Here is a 12,187-nt window from a genome sequence, read left to right as displayed (position 1 = left end):
ATATACACCATATATATACCATATATATATATGATGGAATATTACTCAGCCATTAAAAAGAATGAAATAATGCCATTTGCAGCAACATGGATGGACCTAGAGACTGTCATACTGAGTGAAGTAAGTTAGCCAGAGAAGGAGAAATATCATATGATATCGCTTATATGCGAAATCTAAAAAGAAATGGTACAAATGAACTTACATACAAAACAGAAACAGACCCACAGACATAGAAAACAAAATTATGGTTACCAGTGGCGGAAAGATGGGGGAAAGGGATAGTTAGGGAGTTTGGGATTGACACGTACACACTAATATATTTTAAATGGATAACCAATGAGGACCTACTGTACAGCACAGGGAACTTTGCTCAATGTTATGTGGCAGCCTGGGTGGGAGGGGAGTTCGGGGAAGAATGGGTACATGTGTATATATGGCTGGGTCACTTTGCTGTTCACCTGAAACTATCACAACATTGTTAATTGGCTCTACTCCAATATAAAATAAAAAGTTAAAAAAATGCTCATTGTGCAGAATAATAAAAATCTTGTCTCCCTCCTGGGCAAAAATCAGGCAAGTTTCCTTACAGTCCATTTATTACGGAAGACTGGGGTTTCCTAAGCTCAGGGTTCCTCAGCTGTGAAGCAAACCCAGTCCATGTGCAGCGTCCAGGCCGCTCTGTGCCATCCCTGTGACTTTGGGGACAAAAGGAGCTGACACAGGCATGGAGCTCGTGCTGCTTGCTCTGCGGGGAGTAGTAAAGTCCTTTGTCTCTTACCCAGGAGTGTCGTATCTTCTCCCAGCATCCACGACACTGCACTGGGCTGAAACGTTAGCCTGAAAGGGTAAAATCTAGGAACCTTCACAGTTCTCGACATTTAGAAGGGGTCGTAGAACTATTTTGTGGGTCCTGACACCCACTTGAGCTAAGACAGGCAGGCTTCGTGTAATTTAACAACAAGGACATTCTAGAAGACAAAGTGAAGGGCACCATGGACAAGGAAGAAAGCATAACCGTACAACGCATTTAGGAAAACCCAAGTAGAGCAGGTTGGCCAGATTATCATCAAGGGTTTTACACACAGTCATGAAACTAAATCAATGCATTCAGTTTGGGCTTAGGGTTCATTTCAAGTTGAAATTTTTAATAATATTAAGCACAGTCTTTGAATTAGCTAACACAGTACTTCCTAAACTGATGTTAAAGAAAAACTGTTCTGTGTAGTGTTAATTGGTGTTCCAAGAAAAATAGACTTTCCTTGCACAATTAAGTTAGTTTGTTAACTGCAAGCAAAGTTCAATAGGTTTTTTTTTTCCACTGAAGCATCCCCAATACTTTAACATGGCAATACATATTTTGAATAACCAAAGGGAAGACTTAGCACACAGCCTAGCCGAAGCTAATCTGATCAGATGTCCTTTGTTTAGGGAACTCCAATTAAACATTTCCCAGAATGATTTTTCTCTTCCTGCTGATATGAGTAATGTTTGTCTAATCCATTTAAAAATCACTATAGCCTTATAAGCAAACACACAAAAATTATAATTGAACAAAATTAATCTTTGGTCAAATTTTCTTTTAAAATGTGTCCATGGGGTTAGGATTCTGTGGTCCTAAACCCTCATGACCTAAAAAAATTAAAATTTCATAAAGGCTGATGTGCATCTGTTCTCTGCTCTAATGACCTACAAATTAACAAATCATTCTATTAATCACTCGAGTTAATTAACCTGTTCCAAGATCAATTCACATAGTACTAAATATATATAGTATATGTCAATATATCACAACCGAACACAGCAAGTTGTGATCTACCCCGTACAATTCAGACGCTATATACTTTGCCAAAGAATGCACTTAGAGTTTCTAGGTCGTTGAAAATAGAGCATAGTATACTTGCATTATTTTACTGTGAAAAATATACAATATATATAAAATACTGTGTGTATTATATGTGTGTATCTGTATCATATACATACGTTTTGAAAACACCTATGCAAGTTCTTTCAACTCTAAAACTAAGAGGATTAGAAAACCAAGTAGATAGCCCTCTATGATGACAAAGTTGATAGCCCTCTGATTTTTAGACATTTTACAGCTGAAATAATGGATTAATCATTGTTCCAAGCACACACCACAATATAAAGGTAAATATCATTTCCTTAAAGTTGTAGGGAAAATTGATATTTCCCACATTGAAAAGCTCTCTTGACCAAAAATATCTGGAAGATTCTGTCATCATCAGCTTCGATCTATTGAAGAGCAAAGATTCAATTTGCTGGCTTTCTTCTGTCTATAAAGTCACACCTGAATCCCTCACCCCTAGTGTAGAACTATCATATGGAAGACCTCCAGTCAATATTTATTGAATCCATAAATAAATTTTTCACCTTGAAATTGATATGATAACTATATCATACAATTTTAAGTACATTTTTTGATTTCTATGAACTGCTCTATCACCAATCCAGTTAATTCAAATGGATATAAAAGTTCATTAGAAAAACAGAGAAATGTAAAAGAAATGTTTAAATGGTTTGTCAGAAGCAATGATGAAATTACTGAAATCCTGAGTGTATAAAAAATGAGTTAAACAAAACAATGTATTAAACATAGACAATATTCTGCTTATACAGATGTTTCATTTAAATTGAAAAGCAAACACGTTTGTCATTATAGTTTTTCTTTAGTAAACTATTTGACAGTTTTACAATATTCATTTATTTGGGCTCTTTGGGCTTCTTATAGCAAGTAGTGCTTATTTCATAAATCCTCTGGATTTTAGCAAAGTAAAATTCTGTCATGTTAAATGTCATGCAGAGAAGTCAGAAATTTATGGTGAAATCAATAAAAGATTTGAAACCACACAGGTGACTTACCTGTCCTTATGTCTGAGTAACTTCCAGGTCTCCTGGGTTCATGGGCTTTTGTTCCTTCGTTTCTTTGTTACGTCTTGGTGTAGCCAGGATAATCCTCAACTGCAAAGTCTCTTCATCAATTTCACGTATGAGGACTCTGCCACACACATCCCTTAATTGTTAGTGCTTATTAGACTCACATCGAGACCTTTCCTACAGAAAGATGAAAACAAAGGATTCCCAGCCTCAATGAATTTATTACCTATATGAGAAGACAGTCATATACAAAACTAACCGTTCTATAGAATGAAATTCGTTAACTCATCCATTCGAGTCTTGATTGATTCATTCAGAAATGTTTATTTAACATTTATTACAGCACAGGTTCTGTGGAAGACACCACAGGTACAAAGACTAATAAAATGCCACAGTCCACTGGCAGGCTTCTCCCTCCCCTTACGTTACCTCTGTTCTGCCCTAGTCCAGGCCCTATAGCTCCTCAACAACTGAAAGAGACTACTGTCTACAGTTTTCCCAAAATCTCCAGCCGAAAGACAGCTGTTCAATCTTCCCAATGCACAAATTTGTTTAAGTAACCCCCCTCTTCAAAAGCTTTTAGTTCCACCCCATAACCCATGGAGTAAACTATAAATTCCTTAACTGACAATAATTTAGGGACCTCACTGTCTTGGCCCCAATCTATCTTTGCAGTCTTAAAAAACAAACATATCAAGGAGTGATTTACATGACACCAGTCCTTTTGCATATAGCATTTCATGTACATTACCCGAGCCTTTTCACGTATACTAACTCCATGACAACAATGGAGATTCACAGAGCACTGTTGTGTGTTCCCCCCAAACATTTCCTTTTTCCCCTTGGCACACAAAAGACTTGATTTCTAAGCTCCAAATACCTAGGTGGAACCATGTGACTAGTTCTGGCCAATGGAATGTGAACAGATTTGGGTTTTGTATAGGCCTGGTCCCTAAGAGATCTCCCACACTCTCTTCCTCTCTCTTCCCTTCTGTGGCAAACTTGGGGGTCATAGGTTAAGGATGACAGCATCCCAGGATGGAGTGCCTGAAAGTCATCCCCTACCCCACACTGCCTCACCGCCACCCCCCAAAACCAAATGGACTGGGATGTTAGGAGGTACTCGATTTTCATTGCTTTAAAATCACTGAGATTTCCAGGTTTATCTTTGTGGTGTAAGCTATTTATTCTGACAATGCAGACCGAAATTAATTTGATATCCTTTTAGAAATGAGAAAACTAAGATTCTGAATGGTAAGTGACATCCAGATTCACATGGCTAATAAGCAGGGCTGTCAACTCGGGACTTTACTTTCTGCGCTGGTTCATCTTATGGGTCAACTCGACTGCACTAAGGGATACCCAGATAGCTGGTGAAACATTATTTCTGGGTGTGCTTGTGAGGGTGTTTCTGGAAAAGATGAACGTCTGAATCAGTAGACTGAGGAAAGATTATCCACACCGGTACGGGGGGGCATCACCCAATGCGTTGAGGTCCCAGGCAGACTAGGACTGAGACTCACAGCACCAGCTTTCCTCATTCTCCAACTTGCGGACGGCACGTCGCGGGACTTCTCAGCCCCCGTGAGCGTGTGAGCCAATACCGATAATAACACCCTTTCAGCTCGTTTAAACTTCCCGTCTCATTGTTCCACTCTTCCTCCGCTGATGAAGTGATGCCCCTCAGGCATCACTGAGCACCAGCTCAACTGAAATGCTTTCTGTTCAGTAAACACTCATCACACTACCCCAACCTCCAGCTTTCATCCACTGTGTTGTCCAGGGAAAAGGCTCTTCCTTCCTAATACATGCTTCAAAACCTACTCATCATGGTCTGACTCCAACTCCTTCCTTAAGGCCCTGAACAGAGGAATGCCTCACGTCTGTGTCCACAGAGCATCTGTCTGCCCCTTTCTTACGGCTCCTGCAATGTCATCCACCTGTATATATTCTCTCGCCCATTGGTCCAAAGGCTTTTCAAGGACAGAGACCATGTCTTACTCTTCATGGTAGAACCCACTCTGTTGAGCCCTGTACCTTATGTATGAGGTATTCAAAAATGTTTGAACTGAGTTAAATTCATATTTTTAAACTTTTATAAATGTTGATATATTTTCTACTTCTATTAATTCTTTTAAACTACCCCATCCCCAAGACATAACATACAAGATATTATGACACTTTTTTTTGAGAGTGCTACCTTAGTAGTTGCATTTTAAAGACAAAAGAATCGAAAAAGACACTATAGGCAGCATTGGATTTACATTGCCTTGCACGTAAGTCACTCAATAATCATGTTGAATGAATAAATGTGGTGGTTTAACTGTTTAACCTGTCATTAGTACCTACATAGATTTACAGTGAAGGTCAGCGAAAGTCACTTCTGATAATAACACAGAAGAGTGATGTTTTGCAAAGGATCTTCAGGACATGGTGTCAACTTTGATCTCCTCTTTAAATACAGGACATTAGTTCTAGTCTTTAAAGTGTACTTTGAAATCCTCTGATCTTCTCTAATGAGCCACTTGATTATATAAGTTTTGCTTCATGTTTCAGAAATGAACCCGCTGTGTCTATGTTCACCAGAGATGGACTCGGGATATTTGAGTAGTGGAGCAGACTATTAACAAGCAGTTATTCTTGTTTTACTTTTGTTACCACAAAACAATTCACTTCAGCAGTTTTTACCTACTAAAAAAAATTACACAAATTAGAGCGTGTCTTTAAAAATGAATCGCTTCTAAGCAAACCTTAGATGCAGTTAGAATTATGATACTTACTATGAAGAGCTGTGTCTCCTTCCATTTGGCGCTAGTGACAAAGGTTAAAAATGCCCTCCTATAAAATACTGCATAATTAAACAGAGCAATTTTGTAATTACCCACTACAGAACTGGATAAATTCCAAGTTTCATAATTATTTCAACCTACGGATGAGCCACTTGTGCAAAAAAAAAGTCCAAAGGATAAAAGAACAGCATTTCTCTTCAGTACAATTTAGTTTCCTTCCCATTTCTCTCAATTTGTTCAGCTACTCTTCTAAAAAACTTAAAAGTAACTAAGAGCAAACAGTTTTCTGCTCCTTGTGTCTCACTCCTCCAGTAACGATGCATAGTTATGGGTATAAAATATCAGTGTTTCTGCATGAGAATTGCTGAAACCCAACACGAGAAATGAGACGTAGAAGTGGTGCGTGGTCTATTGAAAAACCCAACCCCCGCCATCAACAGGTGCAAGAATGATGCCTAAGGAGATGTTGAGGGAACTCATTATAGTAACCTGATAGAGACAAAACTCTGTTAAAGGCAAACCCCTGTTTCCCAGTCGGATCAAATTACACACCAGACAGGCAAATTCCCACCACGCCACCTTCCTTGTGTTGAGCTTCTGAAAATTTCAATCTAAGCTATACACTATCCCCTCAACTTCTTGAAGTGCCAAGGGGACAGGCTCTCTCACCAAGCTCCAAATATATGTCCCGCTAACTCAGGGTCCAGCCCCACTTCCCCTGTCAATGGAGGACATTGCCTGTGGGTAATTCTATAGAGGGAATCCATTATGCACAATCCAACACACCCTGAGGTGACCAAAAAAAAAATCTTTTTTAGAAACCCTCAGAATTTCCAGGTCACTGAATGAATTTTAAACTCACAGTGATGATCAAGTACTTTCATCAAATACCTATGATATACCTTAGGCATTTTGCTGAGTACCAATGCTAATACCTTGGCCGAATTTCACCTTGAGAAGGTACCCTTGTTAATTATTCAGTCGTTTTACTCTGAAAGTAGTATTCTTGCTTTAGGCGCAGACCACTGAATAAATGTTCCCAGATGCCAAGAGGCTGGGTGGAGTTACTATAAATGAAAAATCTAAAAAGTGATGACATCTGTTGAAGTTGGATTCAGATCTCACTATTAGAGCGTGATAATCACCTTCCCAGGAGGTCACGTTTACCTTCTAGAAAAGTGCAAAACAGAATACGTTAAGCAATGATTCACAAAGTCCAAGTTCAACGTCCTTTAGGGACTCACCTCAGTCTGAGCATTCAGACCAAGGGAGAACAAGGGTCATTACATGAATATAGTGGTCCAGGCAAAGTGCCCTGGATTTGTCTTTCAGCCTCCTCTCTTTCTGAGTTTTTGTATAAAAATATAGGACTAGGGGGCTTCCCTGGTGGCGCAGTGGTTGAGAATCTGCCTGCTAATGCAGGGGACACGGGTTCGAGCCCTGGTCTAGGAGGATCCCTAGTCGCCGCGTAGCAACTAAGCGCGTGAGCCACAATTACTGAGCCTGGGCGTCTGGAGCCTGTGCTCCGCAACAAGAGAGGCCGCGATAGTGAGGGGCCCGCGCACCGCAATGAAGAGTGGCCCCCGCTTGCCACAACTAGAGAAAGCCCTCGCACAAAAACGAAGACTCAACACAGCAAAAATTAATTAATTAATTAATAAACTCCTACCCCCAACATCTTCTTTAAAAAAATATATATATGGGACTAAATGATCTGATCGCTACACAAATTGAACACCCAGTATAAGTTTCAACTGAAAACCACTTGGAGCGATTTTAGATTTATGTGCTATCTGTACGAGAGCGTGCGCACACTTAGTATGCCACACACCTTTCTAGGGGTTTTATAAAAAGTTATCATTTTTAATCCCTATGACAAGTCTTTGGTTTTTTGGTTTTTGGTTTGTTTTTTTTTTTTGCATGAGAAGGCTGAGTTTCTAAGAATTTAAGTGACTTTGTCAAGGTCACCCAATAAGGAAGCAATATAACTGAGCATCTGTCTCCACAGCCCATGGTCTTTCTACTAAGTCATGTTACCTCCATGGATTTTAAGTTCAAAATGCTGAGTTTATGTTTCTTAACCTCTAAACCTTATTTTCTTATTTGTAAAATGGTAACATTCCCAGTCACACACAGCTGATAACTGGCAATGAATGATGGGATTTGATTTTTCTGTCTCTTTCCAACATACCACATTCAAAAGAAACCAAACATTTGGCCTTCCTCTGCCACTACTTTTCTTCCTCCAGTCTCCTCCTTCTCAAAATTTGGGGATCATCTTGAAGGCATGTTTCCTCTCAGTGACATACATCTTGCACTTCAAAGAGACCTGGTAATTCTACCTTCAAAATATTACTCAAAACCATCACTTCTCTCCACCCCCAGCCCTACCCCTCGTACTGGTTGCCATCATCTGCGGCTGAGGTTAAGTGACCTCCTCCATCACCCAAACCCTCCAACAGAGTCAGAGGGACCTTTTGAAAAAAGAAATGCAGGACAGGGGCTTCCTTGGTGGCGCAGTGGTTGAGAGTCCGCCTGCCGATGCAGGGGACGCGGGTTCGTGCCCCGGTCCGGGAAGATCCCACGTGCCGCGGAGCGGCTGTGCCCGTGAGCCATGGCCGCTGAGCCTGCGCGTCCGGAGCCTGTGCTCTGCAACGGGAGAGGCCACAGCAGTGAGAGGCCCGCATACCGCAAAAAGAAAAAAAAAGAAATCAGGCAGTATTACCTCAGTACTTAAAACACTTTGGAGACTTCCTATTTCAAGATGACTGTGATCTTGACTTCCAGACTCTCTCCTAGGCTTCTCATTCATTCATTCTGTTCTTCAGATGTATCAAGTCCTTTCCCACTTTGGGGACAGCATACATGCTGTTCCTTCCGCCCTGAGCACTCTCTTTCATCATCCCACTTCGTAGAGACTGCCTCGCTGGAGACGATTTCCTTGCCCCTCCACTCCCGTTTAAATTGGGCTCCCCTCTTACCTCTTTCAGAGTTCCCTGCATTCTTTCAGCTGCAATAACAAAGAGATCCAAAGAAACAACAGCTGAAACAAGGTGGGAGTTCATTTCCTCTGTCACGTTAGTTCAAAGCTATAAGGAGATTCTGCCATCTTCAAAATGCAGCTTCCATCTTGAGGTCCAAGGCTGCCATTTCAGTTCTCATCATCTTCCAGCAGGAAATAGGGAAGGGCCAGAGGAAAGATTTCTCTTCAGGACACGCTCCAGAAACGGTAAAAGTCAGTTCTGTTCATATCCCGTCGGCCAGAACTTAGTTATTCGGACAAGCTATAAGAGATAACAGGCGTTTGCTGGTGTTTCCCCAAAAAAACTCAGGCATTCTATCATTATATGTTCTCTTCACAGGATTTATTTCAGTTAATAATTACTTATTTACTTGGTTCGTGATTTGTTCAGCGTCGCTCTCCCCGTTAACCAATGTTACTTCTGGCTTCCTAACCAGAGAGGCAAGTCATCCTTCTTTCATTCCTCAGCCACGATGATACCAATCCCTTCTTTCATTCCACAATTATTTGCACATCCACTCTCTTTACTCTGCTGGCCACCAAGAATACAAAAATATATAATATAATCTTGTTTCCCTAAGAAATTTCAAAGTCTATTTGGGAGACAGGCTAGAAAATAAACAATTCGAATGCAGCAGAACAGGTGCTATAAAATAGATATGCTTAGAAAACTACAGGAACACATTTATTGAACACCTGTTGTTACCTCATTGCATCTGATATTATTATCATCAGATCATCTGAACTTTAAAGACAAGGAAGTTGAGGCTTAGAGAGTTAAAGTAATTTGCCCAAAGTCAGACATCTTGGAAGTGAAAAAGTAGAATTGCAACTCAAGACTATCTGATAACGAACTCATTCTCTTTCCCATCAACAAGCGCTAATGCAATTCTACTTTATATTCTAACGCAAGTTCTTCTCTTAAGGTGGTTCCCAGCTCTGCCTCTGCTTGTCCACAAGCACCCAGCTCCAGTCAGGCCCCTACAGTGTCCTCAATACTTTAATGTAATGGTCTCCTATGCTCTTTGCCTCAGTGGAGGAACCCTGTCACTGTGGAAGGTAGACAGCACAGAGAAAGAACACCTGTGTTTGCTGGTGTTCCAGTTACACATTGCTGCAAACTACCCCATAAGGCTGTGGGTTAAAACAACTAGGTATTATTTTCTCTCATGGTTCTGAGGGTTGACTGGGCTCAGCTGGGTGGTTCTTCCTCAGGGTCGCTCATGCAATTGCAGTCAGGTGCTGGCTGGGCCTGGAATCATCAGAAGGCACCCTCGCTCACCTTTCTGGTGCCTGGACTAACGTGGCTGGAACAAGTGGGAACCGGGCAGACCTGTCCTTGTGGTTTGCTCTGGCCACCTCACAGCATGGCAGACTCAGGGTAGTGCTGGGCTTGCCACGTGGCAGTTGGCTTCTGCAAAAACATGCTTTCTAAGAGGCCAGGGAGAAAGTTTTATGATCCTTTTGATCTAGCCTTGTAAATTCCAGAATGTCGCTTCTGCTCAATTCAGATAAATCGAATAAAGTCGAAACCACTAGTCCAGATTCCAGGGAAGGCAAATTAAACTCTACTTCTCAATGAAAGAAGTAGCAAAAAATCGGTGACTTTCTTAACTAACCTCATGTGGAATGAGACAGATCTCTGTTCAAATCTCAGCTTTGCCACTTACCAGCTGTGTGGCCTTAAACCAGTTACTTAACCTCTCTGAAAACAGTGTTCTTATCTGTAAAATATTGAAAAGAGTATCTATCTCATTGGGTTGCTGTGAGAATCTAATGAAATCCAGTGTGTAAAGAACCAGGTACCAGGCAGGTAGGTGCTCCGTAAATGTTAGTATTCTTTCCCCATCATGATCCACCCTCGCTCCCCAGCAGGTGGCAGAATAATTTCCATAAGCGTTTGTTAAATGAATGAACAAATGAAACTATGCAATTCATAGAGCTTCCAAAGAAACCTTCCAACACACTATTTGTCATGTCACTCTTGTACTTAAGAATGTAGAGGACCTTTCAGTTGCTGCATGGAGTTACCCAAAGTCCCCTGCTGTGCATTCAGGACTCTGGGACCTTGCAACCTCTGCTGTCCTGTGACAGGCCTCCCAGCCCTCTTGCTGGCACAGAGCACAGCACAACATGGTCCTTACAAGTACCCCTCACAAGTACCCCTCACTGGAGCAACTGAAAGAGCCCCCAGTGGGCAAAGTTAAAGCAATCCCAGCAACAAAATGAATAAAGTATCAATGCTACTAGGTTGTAACCCAAATTATAAAATAAATATTCATGCAACCTTACAGACATAAAATAAACCATTGAATAAATTAATAACGGGGGAGAAGAGACAAATATCTTGTGCAGAAGAATTCCAAATAATTTATGTAAATATTCCTCCCTCAAAAAATAGAGCATAACTCCCCGCTCCTTAACTATGGGCTGCACGTGGTGACTGCCTTCCGAAGAGTACAATTCGGAAAGGGAGAAACCTGGCAACCACCACCACAGCCAGGTAATCAAGGTCAACGTCAACAGCTGTAAGTCATGTTGATAGTATGTACCCTTGCTGTGATGTGATGGGAATAGTGCTTCACTTCTCTGATCTTCCCCAAATCCATAAACCCCGTCTAACCATGAGAAAAACACCATACAAATCCTGAGGAATGAGCACTTGATGAATACTCCTCAACACTCTCAAGGTCGTCAATTACAAGGAATGCCTGAGAAACTGTCACAACCAAGAGGAGTCTAAGGAGACATGACAACTAAATATGACGTGGTGTCCTGTGTGAGATCCTGGCACAGAAAAAGGACATTAGATTTTTTTTAAAAACTGAGGAAATCTGAATAAACTATGGACTTTAGTAATACTAATGCATTAACACTGGTTCATTCATTGGAACAAAGGTATCACAGTAATCTAAGGTGTTAATAATAGGAGAAACCAGGCGACGAGTCAGTTCTTCCTCGACTCACAATGGGGTTACATCCCAACAAACCCCTCCTCAGTTGAAAACATTGTAAGTGAAAAATGTATTTAACGCGTCTAACCTACCAAACATCACAGGTGAGCCTAGCCTACCTTAAACGTGCTCAGAACACTTACATTAGCCTACAGTTGGGCAAAATCATCTAACACAAAGCCTACTTTATAATAAAGTGTTCAATATCTCATGTAATTTAGTGAACACTGTACTGAAAGGGAAAATCGGAATGGCTGGCTGGGTGCAGAACGGTTGTAAGCGTATTGGTTGTTGACCCTCATGATCGCGTGGCTGACTGCGATCCAGGGCTCACTACCGCTGCCCAGCATCATGAGAGAGGGTTGGATCGCATGTCGCTAGCCTGGGAAAAGATCAAACTTCAAAATTCGAAATTCAAAGTGTGGTTTCTACTGAATGTGTATTGTTTTTGCACCATCGTTAAGTTGAAAAATCCTAAGTGGAACCATCATCTGTATCTGGAAAATCGGTGTATTTTCTTCTCAATT

General features: G+C 41.0%; 1 protein-coding gene across 1 annotated transcript in view; it reads right to left on the bottom strand.

Moving 5' to 3' along the window:
* LOC132508534 (protein-lysine methyltransferase METTL21E) overlaps positions 1-12,187 on the bottom strand; it is a 135,510-nt gene that overhangs the window by 61,983 nt on the left and 61,340 nt on the right. Inside the window, exons 8-10 of the mRNA XM_060128715.1 lie at positions 8,666-8,968; positions 5,245-5,586; positions 2,881-3,072 (exon numbers count right to left, since the gene is read on the bottom strand). The gene's annotated coding sequence lies outside the window, so the exon portion shown is untranslated. The remainder of the gene's footprint in view (positions 1-2,880; positions 3,073-5,244; positions 5,587-8,665; positions 8,969-12,187) is intronic.

The sequence above is a fragment of the Lagenorhynchus albirostris genome, chromosome 18 (genome assembly GCF_949774975.1).
Source record: "Lagenorhynchus albirostris chromosome 18, mLagAlb1.1, whole genome shotgun sequence".
Classification (NCBI taxonomy): Eukaryota; Metazoa; Chordata; class Mammalia; order Artiodactyla; family Delphinidae; genus Lagenorhynchus; species Lagenorhynchus albirostris.
Note: the sequence above shows the minus strand (reverse complement) of the source record. Positions and strands in the feature narration are given on the sequence as shown.